General features: G+C 39.1%; 2 non-coding genes across 2 annotated transcripts; both read left to right on the top strand.

The window, feature by feature from the left end:
• The first annotated feature begins 8,708 nt into the window (after window positions 1-8,708).
• LOC112799324 (small nucleolar RNA R71) lies at window positions 8,709-8,816 on the top strand. Its single transcript, XR_003200899.1, has one exon. It is a non-coding gene; the product is annotated as a small nucleolar RNA R71 (small nucleolar RNA).
• Window positions 8,817-14,399: 5,583 nt separating this feature from the next.
• LOC112799267 (small nucleolar RNA R71) lies at window positions 14,400-14,503 on the top strand. The gene has a single exon (XR_003200841.1). It is a non-coding gene; the product is annotated as a small nucleolar RNA R71 (small nucleolar RNA).
• The last annotated feature ends 6,002 nt before the right edge of the window (window positions 14,504-20,505 follow it).

The following is a 20,505-nucleotide window of genomic DNA, read 5'->3' as shown; positions in this document are numbered from 1 at the left end:
TTCATCAAGTTGAAGAACAAGTGATATCTTAGAACAAGAACAAGTGGAATTGAATGGAAGAACAATAGTAATTGCATTAATACTCGAGGTACAGCAGAGCTCCACACCTTAATCTATGGTGTGTAGAAACTCCACCGTTGAAAATACATAAGAACAAGGTCTAGGCATGGCCGTGAGGCCAGCCTCCCAATGATCTAAGAACTAGATGTCCAAAGATAGATCAAAGGATCTAAAATAATCCAAAGATTTTCAAATACAATAGTAAAAGGTCCTACTTATAGAAAACTAGTAGCCTAGGGTGTACAGAGATGAGTAAAAGACATAAAAATCCACTTCCGGGCCCACTTGGTGTGTGCTTGGTCTGAGCAATGAAGCATTTTCGTGTAGAGACTCTTCTTGGAGTTAAACGCCAGCTTTAGTGCCAGTTTGGGCGTTTAACTCCCATTTGGGTGCCAGTTCCGGCGTTTAACGCTGGAAATCTTGAAGGTGACTTTGAACGCCGGTTTGGGCCATCAAATCTTGGGCAAAGTATGAACTATCATATATTGCTGGAAATCCCAGGATGTCTATTTTCCAACGCCGTTGAGAGCGCGCCAATTGGGCTTCTGTAGCTCCAGAAAATCCACTTTGAGTGCAGGGAGGTCAGAATCCAACAGCATCTGCAGTCCTTTTTAGTCTCTGAATCAGATTTTTGCTCAGGTCCCTCAATTTCAGCCAGAAAATACCTGAAATCATAGAAAAACACACAAACTCATAGTAAAGTCCAGAAAAGTGAATTTTAACTAAAAACTAATAAAAATATACTAAAAACTAACTAGATCATACTAAAAACATACTAAAAATAATGTCAAAAAGCATACAAATTATCCGCTCATCACAACACCAAACTTAAATTGTTGCTTGTCCTCAAGCAACTGAAAATCAAATAAGATAAAAAGAAGAGAATATGCAATGAATTCCAAAAACATCTATGAAGATCAGTATTAATTAGATGAGCGGGGCTTTTAGCTTTTTGCCTCTGAACAGTTTTGGCATCTCACTCTATCCTTTGAAATTCAGAATGATTGGCTTCTTTAGGAACTTAGAGTCCAGATAGTGTTATTGATTCTCCTAGTAGAGTATGATGATTCTTGAACATAGCTACTTATTGAGTCTTGGCTGTGGCCCAAAGCACTCTCTCTTCCAGTATTACCACCGGATACATACATGCCACAGACACATAATTGGGTGAACCTTTTCAGATTGTGACTCAGCTTTGCTAGAGTCCCCAATTAGAGGTGTCCAGGGTTCTTAAGCACACTCTTTTTGCCTTGGATCACAACTTTATTTCTTTCTTTTCTCTCTTTTTTTTTCGTTTTCTTTTCCTTTTCTCTTTTTTTTTTCGATTTTTTTTTTGCTTCAAGAATCATTGTAATGATTTTTCAGATCCTCAGTAACATGTCTCTTTTTTCATCATTCTTTCAAGAGCCAACATTCATGAACCACAAATTCAAGATACATATGCACTGTTTAAGCATACATTCAGAAAACAAAAATATTGCCACCACATCAAAATAATTAAACTGTTATAAAATTCAAAATTCATGCAATTCTTTTTCTTTTTCAATTAAGCACGTTTTTATTTAAGAGAGGTGATGGATTCATAGGACATTCATAACTTTAAGGCATAGACACTACGACACTAATGATCACAAGACACAAACATAGATAAACATAAGCATAAAATTCGAAAAACAGAAGAATAAAGAACAAGGAAATCAAAGAACGGGTCCACCTTAGTGATGGCGGCTCTTTCTTCCTCTTGAAGATCCTATGGAGTGCTTGAGCTCCTCAATGTCTCTTCCTTGTCTTTGTTGCTCCTCCCTCATGATTCTTTGATCTTCTCTAATTTCATGGAGGATGATGGAGTGTTCTTGGTGCTCCACCCTTAGTTGTCCCATGTTGGAACTCAATTCTCCTAGGGAGGTGTTTAGTTGCTCCCAATAGTTTTGTGGAGGAAAGTGCATCCCTTGAGGTATCTCAGGGATCTCATGATGAGTGGGATCTCTTGTGTGCTCCATCCTTTTCTTAGTGATGGGCTTGTCCTCCTCAATGGGGGTGTCTCCCTCTATGTCAACTCCAACTGAATAACAGAGGTGACAAATGAGATGAGGAAAGGCTAACCTTGCCAAGGTAGAGGACTTGTCCGCCACCTTATAGAGTTCTTGGGCTATAACCTCATGAACTTCTATTTCTTCTCCAATCATGATGCTATGGATCATGATAGCCCGGTCTATGGTAACTTCGGACCGGTTGCTAGTGGGAATGATTGAGCGTTGTACAAACTCTAACCATCATCTAGCCACGGGTTTGAGGTCATGCCTTCTCAATTGAACCGGCTTTCCTCTTGAATCTCTCTTCCATTGGGCGCCCTCTTTACATATGACTGTGAGGACTTGGTCCAACCTTTGATCAAAGTTGACCCTTCTAGTGTAAGGATGTTCATCTCCTTGCATCATAGGCAAGTTGAACGCCACCCTCACACTCCCCGGACTAAAATCCAAGTATTTCCCCCGAACCATAGTAAGATAATTCTTTGGATTCGGGTTCACACTTTGGTCATGGTTCTTGGTGATCCATGCATTGGCATAGAACTCTTGAACCATCAAGATTCCGATTTGTTGAATGGGGTTGGTAAGAACTTCCCAACCTCTTCTTCGGATCTCATGTCGGATCTCCGAATATTCACCCTTTTTGAGTGAAAAAGGGACCTCGGGGATCACCTTCTTCAAGGCCACAACTTCATAGAAATGGTCTTGATGCACCCTTGAGATGAATCTCTCCATCTCCCATGACTCGGAGGTGGAAGCTTTTGCCTTCCCTTTCCTCTTTCTAGAGGTTTCTCCGGCCTTGGATGCCATAAATGGTTATGGAAAAACAAAAAGCAATGCTTTTACCACACCAAACTTAAAATGTTTGCTCGTCCTCGAGCAAAAGAAGAAAGAAGAGAGTAGAAGAAGAAGAAATGAGGGGAAAGGGAATGGCTTTAATTTTCGGCCAAGAAGGGGAGAAGTGGTGTGTATGTTGTGTGAAAATGAAGGAGTGAAGGGGGGTTTATATAGGAGAGGGGGAAGGGAGGGTTCGGCCATTTGAGGGTGGGTTTGGGAGGGAAAGTGGTTTGAATTTGAATGGTGAGGTAGGTGGGGTTTTATGAAGGATGGATGTGAGTGGTGAAGAGAAAGATGGGATTTGATAGGTGAAGGGTTTTTTTGGGGAAAGGGTGTTGAGGTGATTGGTGAATGGGTGAAGAAGAGAGAGAGTGGTAGGGTAGGTGGGGATCCTGTGGGGTCCACAGATCCTGAGGTGTCAAGGAAAAGTCATCCCTGCACCAAATGGCATTCAAAATCACGTTTTGAGCCATTTCTGGCGTTAAACGCCGGGCTGGTGCCCATTTCTGGCGTTTAACGCCAGCTTCTTGCCCCTTTCTGGCGTTTAACGCCAGTCTGGTGCCCCTTTCTGGCGTTAAACGCCCAGAATGGTGCCAGACTGGGCGTTAAACGCCCAACAGCTAACCTCACTGGTGTTTAAACGCCAGTGGGTGCGTCCTCCAGGGTGTGCTGTTTTTCTTCCTGTTTTTCATTCTGTTTTTGCTTTTTTCATTGATTTTGTGACTTCTCATGATCATCAACCTACAAAAAACATAAAATAACAAAAGAAAATAGTTAATTATAAAACATTGGGTTGCCTCCCAACAAGCGCTTCTTTATTGTCATTAGCTTGACAGAGGACTCTCATGGAGCCTTACAGATTCTCAGGGCCGTATTGGAACCTCCCAACACCAAACTTAGAGTTTGAATGTGGGGGTTCAACACCAAACTTAGAGTTTGGTTGTGGCCTCCCAACACCAAACTTAGAGTTTGACTGTGGGGGCTCTGTTTGGCTCTGTTTTGAGAGAAGCTCTTCATGCTTCCTCTCCATGATGACAGAGGGATATCCTTGAGCCTTAAACACCAAGGATTCTTCATTCACTTGAATGATCAACTCTCCTCTATCAACATCAATCACAGCCTTTGCTGTGGCTAGGAAGGGTCTGCCAAGGATGATGGATTCATCCATGCACTTGCCAGTCTCTAGGACTATGAAATCAGTAGGGATGTAATGGTCTTCAACTTTAACCAGAACATCCTCTATAAGTCCATGGGCTTGTTTTCTTGAATTGTCTGCCATCTCTAGTGAGATTTTTGCAGCTTGCACCTCAAAGATCCCTAGCTTCTCCATTACAGAGAGAGGCATGAGGTTTACACTTGACCCTAAGTCACACAAGGCCTTTTTGAAGGTCATGGTGCCTATGGTACAAGGTATTGAAAACTTCCCAGGATCCTGTCTCTTTTGAGGCAGTTTCTGCCTAGACAAGTGATGCAATTGCATATTTGATATATTAGCTAGTTAGTTTAGTTGATTTTAGCTTGATTTCACTCATTTTCTCTAAATAAACAAGTCCTTTTATGAGTTTGTATTCATGCATGAGAATACTAAGGAACATGTTGATTCTAGCCAAATTCATGCAAATGATTTAAGGAATACATACATGAATGAGTATGAATGAATCTCATGAAATTTATTGCATGAATTGGTAAGACTTTGAAGCTATTTCCTTTGTTGATGATAGGTGATGAAACAAGGAAGCATGGAAGCAAGAAGGATGCAAGCTGGGGCAAGAAGGAGTTGGCGTTGCCAACTTGGAGATAGTGGGCGTTATTGAGGATAACGCCAGGCAACCAAGAAGAAGTTGGCGTTGCCAACTTAGGAATGTGGTGAGTTGTTGAGGATAACGCCAGGCAGCTTTGGAAGCAAAGTTGGCGTTGCCAACTTGAAGAATAGGCTGAGTTGTTGAAGGCAACGCCCACACAAGCAAGAAACTTGGGCCATGAAGGAGTGTCGAGGGCGTTGCCAACGCCAAGAACTATGGGCGTTGTTGAAGGCAACGCCACACAATCAAGCTTGGCCCTGGAAGAAAAGGAGCTGGCGTTGCTAACTCAAGATGGGCGTTGCCAACGCCACACAACCAAGCAACTTTGGCACCAAGTTTTGGAGCTCAACCACGTTGCCAACGCCACTATCATTGGCGTGTTTTATGGGCAACGCCAAGCACAAGAATGAAGCCTTGAAGAGGAGCTCGAGGGCGTTGCCAACGCCAAGAACCATTGGCGTTATCCTTGGCAACGCCAGGGACATGCACCATTCAAGTTGCCAACGCCAGGGACATGCACCATTCAAGTTGCCAACGCCAGGGACATGCACCATTCAAGTTGCCAACGCCAGGGACATGCATCATTCACGTTGCCAACTTGGGATTGCATGGGCGTGTTCATCAACAACGCAGCAACCCTGGCAGCCTGACCTTGCCCTCTTCCATGGAGTATATCTTGAGTTGTAGACCTTCAAATGATGCACTCTCAACGGCATTGGAAAGTAGACATCCAGAGCTTTCCAACCATATATCATAGTATGGGATTGGCATTCGTTTGAAGCTTCAAAAGATGGCTTCATTTAGAGCTTCAGAATCTGAGCACGTTGGCAACGCTGGAAACAAGGGCGTTTTCACCAAAAACGTGTGCGATTTTGGCAGCCTGACCATGTCTCCTTCAAACGAGCATAACTTGAGTTATAGAGATCCAAATTGAGTGCTTCCAGTTGCGTTGGAAAGCTGACATTCAGAGCTTTCCAACCATATATAATAGTCTATGGTGGAGCACAAAATTGAAGCCAAACCAGAGTCATCTTTAGACCCTAAAAACAAGAACATGAAGTGAAATTCAAGGGAGCTAGAGGTGAGCCTTGGGGTGTGGCTCGAGCACGTTGCCAACGTGCCACAAGGGGGGCGTGTTTTGCAACAACGCCAGCCCCAAGTCCTTGCCTTGGGAGAGTAAGGCACGGGCACGTTGCCAACTTGGGGTTGAAGGTGCGTTATTCACAACAACTTGGCAACAACTTGGCAGCTTGACCTTACCTTCTTTGAGGAACCATAACTTGAGCTAGGAAAGTCCAATTGAGGTGATTCCAGTGGCATTCGAAAATAGACATCAAGAGCTTTCCAATGATGTATAATAGTCCATATTAAGGCTGAAGGTTGACACTCAAATTCTGGGCTACATTTAGCATGAAAGTAGAGCCAAGAAGAGGAAAAGCAAGTTGTTGGCAACAACTTGGGCTAGCAACGCCCAAGTCTCATACTTCACTACCAGGAAAATGTCTTGCACGTTGCCAACGTGCATTTGGCCTGGAGTTAGTGCCAATAACGCCAAGCCAATGGGCCAGAAACATGATGAATGAACTCTTCCATTCCAAGTCTAGCAACACTTCCAATTGAGCCAAGAATTCAACAATAAGAAAGCCCACATTGCCAACCCAAATTGAAGATCTCTGAAGAGTTTTAGGAGTAGTATAAATAGAAGAGATTGATGTACTTGTGGGGGACTTTTGGACTTTTGAATACTTTTTAACACTTAGAATTTTTAGCATTTTTACTGAGCTTATTGTTAGAACTTCCGGGTACTCTCCCGGAAAGCTCATCTTTGGTTTTCTATTGGAATTTTTCTTCTTCATCTTCAAGTTTTAAGCACTTCATTCTTCTTCTTCTTCCTTTCCACTTAGTTTAATTTTTGTTAATGGCATTTGTTGTTGAGAATGGAGCTATGATTCACTAAACCCCACTTTCATTAGGGGGAGGAGCTCTGTTGGTTGGAATGAATTGGTGAACCCATCTTCTCTTTCTCAATTTTAGTGGTTGATCTAAAGAGGGAACTCTTGTTCTTCAAAGATTCAACTACCATCGAGAGAGGGGTTAATCTATATGAATTATGTGGTGAATTTGATGAATGAGCCACATAATTCAGTTTAGAGTTCATCCTCTCATGATTTCCTCAATCAATATACCTTGGTTAGTATGTGAGATGTAACTCTCCTTGGTTAAGATTTTGGAAATTGTGTGGTTGGATTAAAATTGATCTTCATCTCTTCTCATGAACAATTAGATCACGAGAGTGGCAATTGGCTATGTTAAGAGAGATTGAATCACCAAGAGATTGGGATTCAATCACCCATTTGCCATGGATCTATACCCATGATTGAGGAAGATTTGACTAACATCAATTCATGAAAACTAACATCTCTGATCCCTAATGATCCTCTCTATCATTAATTCTCATTTCTCTTGCTCTAGTTATTTGATTACCCATTTCCCAATCCCTTTCTACATTCTGTCTATTTACTACTCTTGTTATTTACATTCTGTTCATCTACTTTTTGCCATTTACCTTATGTTCTTTAAATTTCTGCACCCTTTAGTTCCTTGACATTTATCTTTGATGTTATTTAAGTTTCTTGCAATTTAAGTTTCAGTTATTTACTTCCATTTTATTTCTATATTCTTGTTCTTAATTGCCATTTAAATTCCTGTCATTATGTTCAAAAGTCACATTGCTCATAAAATCAAAAATCATGTTCGCTTGACTAAACTTGCCATTTAACTAAAGTTGCTTAATCTACCAATCCTCGTGGGATCGACCTCACTCTTTGTGAGTCTTATTACTTGATACGACCCGGTATACTTGCCGGTTATACGTGAAATCTCAATTTTTACGTATCAACAAGTCATCCAGTTCTTTGGTGAGCAAAGGAGGTTCATCCTCCCAAGTCTCATTTCCAAATAACTTGTCATTCAGCTTCATGATTGCTCCAAGGTATTTAGCAACTTGCTCCTCAGTGACATACTCATCCTCTTCAGAGGAAGAATACTCATCAGAGCTCATGAATGGCAGAAGTAAGTCCAATGGAATCTCTATGGTCTCAGTTTGAGCCTCAGATTCCCATGGTTCCTCATTGGGGAACTCAGTGGAGGCTAGTGGACATCCATTGAGGCCGTCCTCAGTGGCGTTCACTACCTCTTCTCCTTCCCAAAATTTGGCCATGTTGATGGTCTTGCACTCTCCTTTTGGATTTTCTTCTGTGTTGCTTGGGAGAGTACTAGGAGGGAGTTCAGTAATTTTCTTGCTCAGCTGGCCCACTTGTCCTTCCAAATTTCTAATGGAGGACCTTGTTTCAGTCATGAAACTTTGAGTGGTTTTGATTAGATCAGAGACCATGGTTGCTAAGTCAGAGTTATTCTGCTTAGAACTCTCTGTCTGTTGCTGAGAAGATGATGGAAAAGGCTTGCTATTGCTGAACCTGTTTCTTCCAGCATTATTGTTATTGAAACCTTGTTGAGGTCTCTGTTGATCCTTCCATGAAAGATTTGGATGATTCCTCCATGAAGGATTGTAGGTGTTTCCATAGGGTTCTCCCATGTAATTCACCTCTTCCATTGAAGGGTTCTCAGGATCATAAGCTTCTTCCTCAGATGAAGCTTCCTTAGTACTGCTTGGTGCATTTTGCATTCCAGACAGACTTTGAGAAATCATATTGACTTGTTGAGTCAATATTTTGTTCTGAGCCAATATGGCATTCAGAGTGTCAATCTCAAGAACTCCTTTCTTCTGACTAGTCCCATTGTTCACAGGATTTCTTTCAGAAGTGTACATGAATTGGTTATTTGCAACCATTTCAATCAGTTCTTGAGCCTCAGTAGGCGTCTTCTTCAGATGAAGAGATCCTCCAGAAGAGCTATCCAAAGACATCTTGGACAGTTCAGAGAGACCATTATAGAAAATACCTATGATGCTCCATTCAGAAAGCATATCAGAAGGACACTTTCTGATTAATTGTTTGTATCTTTCCCAAGCTTCATAGAGGGATTCTCCTTCCTTCTGTCTGAAGGTTTGGACTTCCACTCTAAGCTTACTCAATTTTTGAGGTGGAAAGAACTTTGCCAAGAAGGCATTGACTAGCTTTTCCCAAGAGTCCAGGCTTTCTTTAGGTTGAGAATCCAACCATGTTCTAGCTCTGTCTCTTACAGCAAAAGGGAATAGCATAAGTCTGTAGACCTCAGGGTCAACCCCATTAGTCTTAACAGTGTCACAGATTTGCAAGAATTCAGCTAAAAACTGATGAGGATCTTCCAATGGAAGTCCATGGAACTTGCAATTCTGTTGCATTAGAGAAACTAATTGAGGCTTAAGCTCAAAGTTGTTTGCTCCAATGGCAGGGATAGAGATGCTTCTCCCATAGAAGTCGGGAGTAGGTGCAGTAAAGTCACCCAGCACCTTCCTTGCATTGTTGGCATTGTTGTTGTTTTCGGCTGCCATGTGTTCTTCTTCTTTGAAGAATTCGGTTAGGTGCTCTAAAGAGAGTTGTGCTTTGGCTTCTCTGAGCTTTCTCTTCAAGGTCCGTTCAGGTTCAGGATCAGCCTCAACAAGAATGCCTTTGTCTTTGCTCCTGCTCATAAGAAAGAGAAGAGAACAAGAAAATATGGAATCCTCTATGTCACAGTATAGAGATTCCTTTAGGTGTCAGAAGAAAAGAAGAGTAGAAGACAGAAGTAGAAAATTCGAACTTATCAAAGAAGATGGAGTTCGAATTTTGCATTAGGGGATAGTGTTAGTCCATAAATAGAAGGATGTGAGAAGGAGGGAAGTAATTTTCGAAAATTAAGGAAAAAAAATTGACATTTTTGAAAAACATTACTTAATTTTCGAAAATGAAAGTGGAAAAGAAATCAAATGATTTTTGAAAAAGATTTTGAAATTAGAAATCAAGAAGATTTGATTGAAAATTGTTTTGAAAAAGATGTGGTTAAGAAAATATGATTGGTTTTAAAAAAATGTGATTGAGAAGATATGATTTGAAAAACATTTTAAAAAGATTTGATTTTGACAATTAAAAACTTGGCTAACAAGAAAAGATATGATTCAAACATTAAACCTTTCTCAACAGAAAAGGCAACATACTTGAAATGTTGAATCAAATCATTAATTGATAGTAAGTATCTTAGAAAATGGAAAGAAATTGCTTTTGAAAAAGATTTGATTGAAAAATTGATTTGAAAAAAGATTTGATTTTGAAAAAGTTTGAAAACTTGAAAAAAAATCTGATTTGAAAACAAAATCTTCCCCCTTTAGCCATCCTGGCATTAAACGCCCAGAATGGTGCACATTTTGGCGTTTAACGCCCAAAACACTACCTTTTTGGGTGTTAAACGCCCAACCAGGTACCCTGGCTGGCGTTTAAACGCCAGTCTGTCCTTCTTCACTGGGCGTTTTGAACGCCCAGCTTTTTCTGTGCAATTCCTCTGCTGTATGTTCTGAATCTTCAATTCTCCTTATTATTGACTTGAGAAGACACAAATTAAAAATATTTTTGGATTTTTAATAATAAGGAAAAATCAAAATGCAACAAGAATCAAATAACAATGCATGCAAGACACCAAACTTAGCAGTTTGTATACTACTGACACTAACAAAATGAAAATGCAAATGAGACACACAAGACACTCAAGTCAATAGAATTCAAAGATTAGAGCAAGTAAATCATCAAGAACATCTTGAAGATCACCAAGATACATGAATGAATGCATGCAATTGACACCAAACTTAAGATGAGACACTAGACTTAAACAAGAAATTTTTGGATTTTATGATTTTGTAATTTTTTTTGTGCTTTTCGAAAATTAAGTGGAAAAAGATATCAAAATTCTTAATGAGAATTCCAGGAATCAGTGCAATGCTAGTCTAAGACTCCGGTCCAGGAATTAGACATGGCTTCACAGCCAGCCAAGCTTTCAAAGAAAGCTTCGGTCCAAAACACTAGACATGGCCAAAGGCCAGCCAAGCCTTAGCAGATCACTGCTCCAAAAGCAAGATTGATAAAAATCAACAAGCTCTTGTGATGATAAGTTGAAACCTCGGTCCAATGAGATTAGACATGGCTTCTCAGCCAGCCAGACTTCAACAAATCATCATGAAACTCTAGAATTCATCTTCAAGAATTTCGAAAAAAAAAAATAAATACCTAATCTAAGCAACAAGATGAACCGTCAGCTGTCCAAACTAGAACAATCCCTGGCAATAACGCCAAAAAACTTGGTGTTGTTGCCGGATCTTGGCACTGATGTTAACAAAAGCTTGCTCAAAACTTGAACAATCCCCGGCAACGGCTCCAAAAACTTGGTGCGCGAAATTGTGAACAATACTTTTTCACAACTCTCATAATCCCCGGACATGAACTCCAAAAACTTTGGTGTTCAATACCATGGCATTACACAACTTCGCACAACTAACCAGCAAGTGCACTGGGTCGTCCAAGTAATAAACCTTACGCGAGTAAGGGTCGATCCCACGGAGATTGTTAGTATTGAAGCAAGCTATGGTCATCTTGTAAATCTTAGTCAGGCAAACTCAAATGGTAATGGTGATGAACGAAAATAACAAAAAGGTAAAGATAGAGATACTTATGTAATTCATTGGTAGGAACTTCAGATAAGCGCATGAAGATGCCTTCCCTTCCGTCTCTCTGCTTTCCTACTGTCTTCATCCAATCCTTCTTATTCCTTTCCATGGCAAGCTTGTGTAGGGTTTCACCGTTGTCAATGGCTACCTCCCATCCTCTCAGTGAAAACGATTGCATATGCTCTGTCACAGCACGCGGAATTCAGCTGTCGGTTCTCGGTCAGGCCGGAATAGAATCCATCGATTCTTTTGCGTCTGTCACTAACGCCCCGCCTGCTAGGAGTTTGAAGCACGTCATAGCCATTCAGTCATTGAATCCTACTCAGAATACCACAGACAAGGTTAGACCATCCGGATTCTCTTGAATGCCGCCATCAGTTCTTGCCTATACCACGAAGACTCTGATCTCACGGAATGGTTGGCTCGTTTGTCAGGCGAGCACTCGGTTGTCAGGCGATCAACCATGTATCGTGCAATCAGGAATCCAAGAGATATTCACCCAATCGAAGGTAGAACGGAGGTGGTTGTCAGTCACACGTTCATAGGTGAGAATGATGATGAGTGTCACGGATCATCACATTCATCAAGTTGAAGAACAAGTGATATCTTAGAATAAGAACAAGTGGAATTGAATGGAAGAACAATAGTAATTGCATTAATACTCGAGGTACAGCAGAGCTCCACACCTTAATCTATGGTGTGTAGAAACTCCACCGTTGAAAATACATAAGAACAAGGTCTAGGCATGGCCGTGAGGCCAGCCTCCCAATGATCTAAGAACTAGATGTCCAAAGATAGATCAAAGGATCTAAAATAATCCAAAGATTTTCAAATACAATAGTAAAAGGTCCTACTTATAGAAAACTAGTAGCCTAGGGTGTACAGAGATGAGTAAAAGACATAAAAATCCACTTCCGGGCCCACTTGGTGTGTGCTTGGGCTGAGCAATGAAGCATTTTCGTGTAGAGACTCTTCTTGGAGTTAAACGCCAGCTTTAGTGCCAGTTTGGGCGTTTAACTCCCATTTGGGTGCCAGTTCCGGCGTTTAACGCTGGAAATCTTGAAGGTGACTTTGAACGCCGGTTTGGGCCATCAAATCTTGGGCAAAGTATGAACTATCATATATTGCTGGAAAGCCCAGGATGTCTACTTTACAACGCCGTTGAGAGCGCGCCAATTGGACTTCTGTAGCTCCAGAAAATCCACTTTGAGTGCAGGGAGGTCAGAATCCAACAGCATCTGCAGTCCTTTTTAGTCTCTGAATCAGATTTTTGCTCAGGTCCCTCAATTTCAGCCAGAAAATACCTGAAATCACAGAAAAACACACAAACTCATAGTAAAGTCCAGAAAAGTTAATTTTAACTAAAAACTAATAAAAATATACTAAAAACTAACTAGATCATACTAAAAACATACTAAAAATAATGCCAAAAAGCATACAAATTATCCGCTCATCACATCCCAATAAGCGCTTCTTTAATGTCAATAGCTTGACAGTGAGCTCTTTTCAGAGCTTCACAGATGCTCAGAGCATGATTGTGGCCTCCCAACACCAAACTTAGAGTTTGAGTGTGGGGGCTCTGTTTGACTTTGTACTGAGAGAAGCTTTTCATGCTTCTTCCCCATGTTTACAGACGAAGATCCTTGTGCCTTAAACACAAGGTAATCCTCATTCACCTGAAGGACTAGCTCTCCTCTGTCTACATCAATCACAACCTTTGCTGTGGCTAGGAAGGGTCTTCTAAGGATGATGGATTCATCCTCATCCTTTCTAGTGTCTAGGATTATGAAGTTAGCAAGGATGTAAAGGGCTTCAACCTATACCAAGACATCCTCTACAAGGCCATAAGTCTGTTTCTTTGATTTGTATGCCATCTCCAGTGAGATTCTCGCAGCTTGTACCTTAAAGATCCCTAGCTTCTCCATTATAGAGAGTGGCATGAGGTTTACACTTGACCCCAGATCACACAGAGCCTTCTCAAAGGTCATGGTGCCAATGGTGCAAGGTATTAAGAACCTTCCGGGATCCGATTTCTTTTGAGGTATCTTCAGCTGAGCTAAGGCATTTAGTTTATTAATGAGCAATGGAGGTTCATCCTCCCAAGTCTCATTACCAAATAATTTGGCATTCAGCTTCATGATTGCTCTTAGATACTGAGCAATTTGCTCCTCAGTAGTAACTTCATCTTTTTCATAAGAAGAATATTCTTCAGAGCTCAAAAATGGTAATAGGAAGTTCAGTGGAATCTCTACGGTCTCTAGAAGAGACTTAGATTCCTTTGTTTCCTCATGAGGGAACTCCCTATTGGTCAGTGGACGTCCCATGAGTTCTTCCTCACTAGGAATCACTGCCTTTCCCTCCTCTACAGGTTCAGCCATGTTGAACGTGTAGATGGCCTTGCACTCTCTTTTTGGATTCTCTTCTGTATTGCTTGGGAGAGTGCTAGGAGGAGTTTTAGTAACTCTTTTACTCAGCTGACCCACTTGTGCTTCCAAATTTTTGATGGAGGACCGTGCCTCAGTCATGAAACTGATAGTGGCCTTAGATAGATCAGAGACTATGTTTGCTAAACCAGAGATGCTCTGCTCAGAATTCTCTGTTTGTTGCTGAGAAGATGATGGAAAAGGTTTGCTATTGCCAAACCTATTTCTCCAACCATTATTGCTATTGAAGCCTTGTTGAGGCTTCTGTTGATCCTTCCATGAGAAATTCGGGTGATTCTTCCATGAAGGATTATAGGTGTTTCCATAGGCTTCTCCCATGTAATTCACCTCTTCTATTGCAGGATTCTCAGGGTCATAAGCTTCACCATCAGAGGAGGCGTCTTTAGCTTGCACTCTAGTCAGACTCTGAGAAATCATATTGACTTGTTGAGTCAATATTTTATTCTGAGCCAATATGGCATTCAGAGTATCAATCTCAATAACTCCTTTTTTTTAGTCTTCCCATTATTCACAGGATTTTTTTTGGTCTAATGACATCTTGGATAACTCAGACAAACCATCATAAAATATACATATGATGCTCTATTCTGGAAACACGTCAGAAGGACACCTTTTGGTAAATTGCTTGTATCTTTCCCAAGCTTCATAGATGGCTTCACCTTCCTTTTGTCTGAAGGTTTGGACATTCCCTCTGAGCTTACTCATCTTTTGAGGTGGAAAGAATTCAGTCAATAAAGCATTGACCAGCTTGTCCCAAGAGTTCAGGCTTTCTCTAGGTTGTGAGTCCAACCATGTTCTAGTTCTGTCTCTTACAGCAAAAGGGAAAAGCACAAGTCTGTAGACCTTAGGATCAACCCCATTGATCTTAACAATATCACAGATCTGCAAGAATTCAGATAAGAACTGATGAGGATCTTCTTATGGAAGTCCATGAAACTTGCAGTTCTGCTGCATTAGAGAAACTAATTGAGGCTTAAGCACAAAGTTGTTTGCTTCAATGGCAGGAATTAAGATGTTTCTTCCATAGAAGTTGGAATTTGGTGTACCATAGTCACCAAGCATGTTCCTTGCATTGTTGTTATCATTTTCAGCTGCCAAGTCTTCTTCTTTTTTGAAAACTTCTGTCAGGTCCTCTCCAGAGAGTTGTGCTTTAGCTGCTCTTAGCTTCCTCTTCAGAGTCCTTTTAGGTTCAGCATCAGCTTCAACAAGAATGCCTTTATCTTTGTTCCTACTCATATGAAAAAGAAGAAAACAAAGAAAGTATGGAATCCTCTATGTCACAGTATAGAGATTCTTTGATGTGTCAGAGGAAAAGAAGAATAGAAGGATGAGGTAGAGAGAGGAATTCAAACTTATAGAGAGGGATGGGGTTCGAATTATTAAAGGAGGATTAGTGTTATTGATTAAATAGAAAGAGATGGGAGAGGGAGAATATTCGAATGTTAGTTTAAAGGAAAAGAAAAAATATTTTTGTTTTTATTTTAATTATTAGTTATAATTCGAAAATTAAGAAAGAGATAAAATAAAATTAGAGTTTAAAATAATTAGTTAATTAAAAAGATTTTTGGAAAAGTGGTTAGTGGTTTTCAAAAATTAGAGAGAGAGAGAGAGAAAAAAATAGTTAGGTGGTTTTAAAAAAGATAAGGAAGAGTGAGTTTTGAAAAGATAAAAAGTTAGAAAAAGATTTTGAAATTAAAATTCGAAGAAGATATGATTTGAAAAAGATTTAATTGAAAAAGATATGTTTGGAAAGATATGATTGAAAAAGATTTGATTTTCAAAATTAAAATTGATGACTTGACTAACAAGAAACTAAAAAATATGATTCTAGAATTTAAAGATTGAACCTTTCTAAACAATAAAGTAACAAACTTAAAATATTTTTGAATTAAATCCTTAATTGTTAGCAAGATTTTTGAAAATATTAAATAAGAATAAGAAAAATATTTTGAAAATCAACTTTTAAAATTTTCAAAAATATTAAAAAGAAAAATGAAAAAGATTTGAATTTTTTTGAAAAAAGATTTGATTGATAAGAGAGGATATGAAAAATATAGGATTTTGAAAAATTAGTTTTAAAACTTGAAAAATTGAAAAAGATTTGAATTGAAAATAAAATTACCTCCTTGGTGTTATCTTGGCGTTAAACGCCCATAATGGTATCCATTCTGGCATTTAACGCCCACATGGCTACCTCCTTGGGCATTAAACGCCCAGCCAGGAACCCTGGCTGGCGTTTAAACGCCAGAAATCCTTCTTTATTGGGCGTTTTGAACGCCTAGCTTTTTCTCTGTGATTCCTCTGCTGTATGTTCTGAATCTTCAATTCTCTGTATTATTGCCTTGAAAAGACATAATTTTGAATTTTTTTTTGAATTTTAATGATGAGAGAGAAAAATAACAGAATGAAATTAGACCTGAAAAACTAAGATCAAAACAAGGAATGCATGCAAGAACACTTTGAATGTTAAGATGAACATCAAGAACACTAGATCATGATAAACATCAAGAACATATTTTTGAAAATTTTTAAGAAAAGAAAGACATGCAAGACACCAAACATAGAAATTTTCATACTAGAGACACTAACAAATTGAGAATGCACATGAGAAACAACAAAAGACACAAAACAAGAGAATTTAAAGATCAGTCAAAGAAAATCATCAAGAACAACTTGAAGATCAATGAAGAATATAATGCATGAGTTTTTGAAAAATGCTAGAAAAATAAAAACATGCAATTGACACCAAACTTAAAATTTGACTATAGACTCAAACAAGAAGCACAAAAATATTTTTGATTTTATGATTTTATAAAAATTTTTTGTATCTTTTCGAAAATTATTTTAAAAAAGAAAATAAGAAAGTCAAAATTTTTTTTAATAAGAATTTCAGGAATCATGCAATGTTAGTCTAAAGCTTCGGTATAAAAAGATTAGACATGGCTAGCCAACCTTTAGCAGAGCATTACTTTCAACAGCCAAATTGATGGGAATCAAAAAGGCTCCTGTGATGATAAAAGCATCATCTGAAACTCTAGAATTCATTCTTAAAAATTCTGAAGAAAAAAATAAAAAAGAAAAATTCTTAATCTAAGCAAAAAGATGAACCGTCAGTTGTCCAAACTCGAACAATCCTCGGTAATGGCGCTAAAAACTTGGTACACAAAATCGTGATTCACACTTTTCACAACACCACATAGCTGATTAGCAAGTGCACTGGGTCGTCCAAGTAATACCTTGCGTGAGTAAGGGTCGATCCCACGGAGATTGTTGGCTTGAAGCAAGCTATGGTCATCTTGTAAATCTCAGTTAGGTGGATTCAAATGGTTATGAGGTTTTGATAATTAAAAACGCAATAAAACATAAAATAGGATAGAGATACTTATGCAATTCATTGGTGGAAATTTCAAATAAGCGTATGGAGATACTTTGTTCCCTCTGAGCCTCTGCTTTCCTATTGTCCTCATCCAATCATGCGTACTCCCTTCCATGGCAAGCTGTATGTTGGTGGATCACCCTTGTCAATGGCTACCATTCGACCTCTCAGTGACAAGATGTCCGCTACGGTTTCCCGCATGGCTAATCTGCTGTCGGTTCTCGATCGTGTCGGAATAAAATCCATCGATCCTTTTGCACACTGTCACTGCGCCCAACAGTCACGAGTTTGAAGCGCGTCACAGTCATCCCATCCCAGATCTTACTCGGAATACCACAGACAAGGTTTAGACTTTTCGGATCTCAAGAATGCTGCCAATAAATTCTAGCTTATACCACAAAGACTTTGATCTCACAGAATAGAAGACTCTATTGTCAGGAGAGGCAACCATGCGTCGTGAACCAGGAGGCCAAGAGATACACACTCAAGCTCTCGCAGATAGAACGGAAGTGGTTGTCAGGAACGCGTTCATAAGGGATGATGATGATGCGTGTCACGGATCATCACATCCATCAGGTTGAAATACAAGTGAATATCTTAGAGTAAGAATAAGCATGAATTGAATAGAAGAACAATAGTACTTTGCATTAATTCATGAGGAACAGCAGAGCTCCACACCTTAATCTATGAGTTGTAGAAACTCCACCGTTGAAAATTCATAAGTAATGAAGGTCTAGGCATGGCCGAATGGCCAGCCCCCAAAACGTGATCAAGAGATCAAAAGTGATCCTAAGGTAGTCTCAAAAAATGATCTAAAGATATGAATACAATAGTAAAAGGTGCTATTTATACTAAACTAGTAAACTAGGTTTACAGAAAATGAGTAACTAAGTGTAGATAGTGCAGAAATCCACTTCCGGGACCCACTTGGTGTGTGTTTGGGCTAAGCATTGAAGCTTTCTTGTGCATAGGCTCTTCTTGGAGTTTAAACGCCAGTTTTGGTGCCAGTTTGGGCGTTTAACTCCAGCTTTGGTGCTAGTTCTGGCGTTTTACGCCAGAAAAGGGTCTTTGGTGGGCGTTTGGACGCCCGTTTGGGCCATCAAATATCGGGCAAAGTATGGACTATTATAAATTTCTGAAAAGCCCAAGATGTCTACTTTCCAACGCAATTGAGAGCGCGCCAATTGGGATTCTGTAGCTCTAGAAAATCCACTTCGAGTGTAGGGAAGTCAGAATCCAACAACATCTTCAGTCCTTTGTCAGCCTCTGAATCAGATTTTTGCTCAGGTCCATTAATTTTAGCCAGAAAATACCTGAAATCACAGAAAAACACAAAAACTCATACTAAAGTCTAGAAATGTGATTTTTTCATAAAAACTAATAAAAACATACTAAAAAGTAACTAAAACATACTAGAAACTACCTTAAAACAATGCCAAAAAGTATATAAATTATCCGCTCATCAACAACCACAAGGAAGTCCACCACATCCATTAGATTGGTATGCATTCGGAGTTGGATTGTAACCATAAGAAAATGAAGGAGGTCGCTGGCAATAAGGTTGTCCATAAGATTGAGGCTCCTCCCACCTTTGATTTCTAAATCCTTGATTCAAACCCTCATTGAAACCTCCATTTTCTTCGACATAGTTGAAACCAAACCCGTAACCAAAATGGTGAGAATTCATAGTGGAAAGAGAGAATAAAAATAAAAGCTAGCAAGAAACAAAGAAAACAAATTCCTAAACCAAAACTAGCAACCAAGCAAAAAAGCAAACTATTCACAATACTCACATATGAATAATGACCAATAACAAGCACACAACGCAATTTCCCGGCAATGGCACCAAAAAACTTGATGAAGAGCCAAACGTCAGTTTGGAATATCACAAATTAATCGCGTTGCTAGTATAGTTTTAAACCAGCAATTGACTCATATTAGAGTTTAATTTCTTTTGTCACAAGTGTAAACCAATAAAACTATCGAGAGTATTAGATCTTGGGTCATTTCAAAAAGGAATTACAGTGAGGTATGCATATTATCAGTTATGAGATTCACGAAGGTGGTTTACGGATAAGAAGACAATAATCGAAATGACAATAAAATAAAGAAAACAACTAAAAATAACAAATGCTAAAGAGGCATTCATGGCAAGGATTGAGAATCAAGGACTTCTATCGTAGTCATTATTTATAACACAACAATTAGCAAGAGTTAAGCCTATTACGTTATCCTCATATTAAGAGAAAGTTAAATAGGCTTAGTTAATCCCAATCCATAAGTAGCATCAATGGAAACAATATTAACTAACAAGTCTAGATCACCAATATAAATTGGGTATTAATGACTCAAGATTACCAAGCTTCTCTTTCCAAGCCAAGAATGTTCAAAAATATACTTGATAAACCCCGTTTTGACGGTTTATCTTGTATTGATTTTAAGAGATTTTATCACCTTTTACCCACATTTATTCAATGAAATAGCATGGTTTTGTGATTGTCTCCTTATTTGTGCTTTGATGTGAAAACATGCTTTTTAGGCCTTTAACTTGATGATTTTGATTCACCTTTGATTCCACTAGATGCCTTGATGTGTTTGTTAGTAATTTCATATTGAAAAGGCTAGGAATGGATCAAAGGAATGAAGAGGAAAGCATGCAAAGTAGAGAAATCATGAAAAGGCAAAGAAGTTGAACTCGCCCATGGACGCTTGCGCGCACCTTGCGAATCACCCCATGGACGCGTACGCGTGCTGTGCGCATACGCGTCGGTGCTGGTTTATGATTTTTTAATGAAAATGTGACCAACAAATTCTCAAGGGTTGTGGGGCCCAATCCCAACCAACTTTGGCGCTAAAGATGCTATTTAAAGCCAAGGATTGAAGAGCAAAGGGGGATTCCAATCATTCACACTCATTAGTTTAGTTTAGAAGTAGTTTCTAGAGAGAGAAGCTCTCACTTCTCTCTAGGATTAGGATTAGGATTAGGTTTAGTTCTTAGATCTAGGTTTTAATCTTTGCCTTCTTCTACTTCTATCTCTCAATTCTTTGTTGCTACATTCATCTTCTTCTATTCTTTTGTTGTAATTTCCTTTATGTTGTTCTTATATTTTGTTGTAGATCTAGTATTGTTCCTTCTACATTCTTCCAATTTAATAAGAGGTAATTCATAATAAATGTGTCTTCTCTGCTTTTCTATTGTTGATCTCTTGTCTTTGTAGTTGTAGATTCCTTTAATTCTTGCATTTAATAATGTTTACTTCTATTGCACTTTATGTGTTTGTTGAAATGTCTCTATTAGTTTTAGTGTAGATTTTGTTCCTCTTGG

The sequence above is a fragment of the Arachis hypogaea genome, chromosome 4 (assembly GCF_003086295.3).
Source record: "Arachis hypogaea cultivar Tifrunner chromosome 4, arahy.Tifrunner.gnm2.J5K5, whole genome shotgun sequence".
Classification (NCBI taxonomy): domain Eukaryota; kingdom Viridiplantae; phylum Streptophyta; class Magnoliopsida; order Fabales; family Fabaceae; genus Arachis; species Arachis hypogaea.
Note: the sequence above shows the minus strand (reverse complement) of the source record. Positions and strands in the feature narration are given on the sequence as shown.